Below are 2,549 nucleotides of genomic sequence, written 5' to 3'. Positions count from 1 at the left end.
CCCTCTGACCATCCCCAGTAGCTCCCTGTCTCTATAATGATAATACTATTCAGCATGATGTTCACTGATAATTTGGGAGTCATCCTTGACTCCTGTCTTCTCCCCATCATATTCAGTCAACCAATACACCACTTCTCACCACCCTGCTGAGAGCAGCCTTCCCTGTCAGTCTACCTGAGCTGTTACAATGCCTTCTCACTAGTCTCCTTGATTCTATGCTTGACCTCTGCACTTGTCCTTTACTAGTATCCAAGAAGTTCTTTTAAGAACATCACCTGGTATGGTACAGCAGGTAAAGTCAGATGGTGTCAAGACTGACCTTCGCAAGAACACCATTTACATGTATGACAAGACACAATCAATAAATGAATGTAATGAAAATTATTTTTCAGGGCTGGAGACTAGGCTAGTAACTGAGTGTGCACAATTCTAACAGAAATCCATGTTACAATCCTAGCACCTACATCATCAGTTGGTTCACAGATGCTTGTCCTCCAGCTCTGAAACCCTCTTCTGGTCTCTCCAAAACCTGCTGATTCATGCATAGGCACATATGCTCTTTCCATACTACCTGCCACATGTCTGGAAACATCTTATCTCAAATGTGTTGGAGAGAGATGGCCACCTACTGATTCACCTGTGCCACAGAACATTGATATCCCAAGAAACTACCTATTTTCTCATTAGTGGTCAATGGTTTTATGTACAGTGAAGGAATAGAATTTGACAAGGGCTCTTACTTTAGTGTCGAAATCAAATTACTAAGTTTATTCTTTAAATTTTTGGGTGCTGGGTGTGATGTCACATGTTTATAATCCAGTCCAAAGAAAGCTGAGCCAGGAATGTCAATAGAGTGTGAGGCCAGCCTTGGCTATAAACCAAGACTACATCTTAATGAGAACACAGAAAATCAAAATATCTGGTGGATACAGGTTAGAATTGAGAACAGTGGGGTAAAGAAGTTAAAGTTGGCACTAGAGGGAAGCTGAACTGTTGAGAGCTGAGATAAATTTAACTAAGTTCCACAGAGCTTCAGTTCAATTCTAAGCACTGACTTGGTAGCTTCCAACTATCTATAAGTACAATTCCAGAGATTTAGACATTCTCTTGAAGATGCATATAGGATACATATATACACATACATACAAAGTAAGAAAAATAGGTTTTTTTGGGGGGGGGTTGCAGCGAACTTTATTGATGGTATCCAAGAGAGTAGGGAGGGCTCCCTAGGCCCCTCCTGTTATTATGGGGGTCTGGGATGGAAATTGTGAGGGAGATGCTCAGTGTTGGGGGCCGAGTTGGGATAGGGACTCCTCAGCAACCGAGGGCCTCTCTCTTGCTCTCAGTGTCCTTGCTGGGGTGGGTGGTCCAGGGTTTCTTACTCCTTGGAGTCCATGTAGGCCATGAGGTCCACCACTCTGTTGCTGTAGCCGTATTCATTGTCATACCAAGAAATGAGCTTGACAAAGTTGTCATTGAGAGCAATGCCAGCCCTGGCATCGAAGGTGGAAGAGTGGGAGTTGCTGTTGAAGTCGCAGGAGACAACCTGGTCCTCAGTGTAGCCCAAGATGCCCTTCAGTGGGCCCTCAGATGCCTGCTTCACCACCTTCTTGATGTCATCATACTTGGCAGGTTTCTCCAGGCAGCAAGTCAGATCCACGATGGACACATTGGGGGTAGGAACACGGAAGGCCATGCCAGTGAGCTTCCCGTTCAGCTCTGGGATAACCTTGCCCACAGCCTTGGCAGTACCAGTGGATGCATGGATGATGTTCTGGGCAGCCCCACGACCATCACACCACAGCTTTCCAGAGGGACCATCCACAGTCTTCTGTGTGGCAGTGATGGCATGGACCGTGGTCATGAGCCCTTCCACAATGCCAAAGTTGTCATGGATGACCTTGGCCAGGGGGGCTAAGCAGTTGGTGGTGCAGGATGCATTGCTGACAATCTTGAGTGAGTTGTCATATTTCTTGTGGTTCACACCCATCACAAACATGGAGGCATCAGCAGAAGGGGCGGAGATGATGACCCTTTTGGCTCCACCCTTCAAGTGGGCCCCAGCCTTCTCCAAGGTGGTGAAGACACCAGTAGACTCCACAACATACTCAGCACCAGCCTCACTCCATTTGATGTTAGCGGGGTCTCGCTCCTGGAAGATGGTGATGGGCTTCCCGTTGATGACAAGCTTCCCATTCTCGGCCTTGACTGTGCCATTGAATTTGCTGTGGGTGGAGTCATACTGGAACATGTAGACCATGTAGTTGAGGTCAATGAAGGGGTCGTTGATGGCAGCAATCTCCACTTTGCCATGTTGAGAGAAGGCAGGCCCTGGTGACCAGGCGCCCAATACGGCCAAATTCGTACACACCGATCTTCACAATTTGTTCTCTGGGACGAGGCTGGCACTGCAGAAGAAAATGCGGCTGTGTCTGGAACAGGGAGGAGCAGAGAGCCATAAAAATAGTTTTTACAAAAGCAGATATTGCCTTACTAAATTTCTAGCAGAACATATTTTTCATGTGAGGCATTGTGCATCACTGATCTAC

At 46.8% G+C, this 2,549-nt stretch overlaps 1 pseudogene; it reads right to left on the bottom strand.

The window, feature by feature from the left end:
• Positions 1-1,301: 1,301 nt before the first annotated feature.
• Positions 1,302-2,317, bottom strand: LOC110292290 (glyceraldehyde-3-phosphate dehydrogenase pseudogene; annotated as a pseudogene).
• Between the last annotated feature and the right edge of the window lie 232 nt (positions 2,318-2,549).

Source organism: Mus caroli, unplaced genomic scaffold, assembly GCF_978045245.1.
Source record: "Mus caroli unplaced genomic scaffold, Mus_caroli_1 scaffold_6, whole genome shotgun sequence".
NCBI lineage: Eukaryota > Metazoa > Chordata > Mammalia > Rodentia > Muridae > Mus > Mus caroli.
The sequence above is the reverse complement of the archived record's forward strand: the minus strand, read 5'-3'. Positions and strand labels throughout refer to the sequence as shown.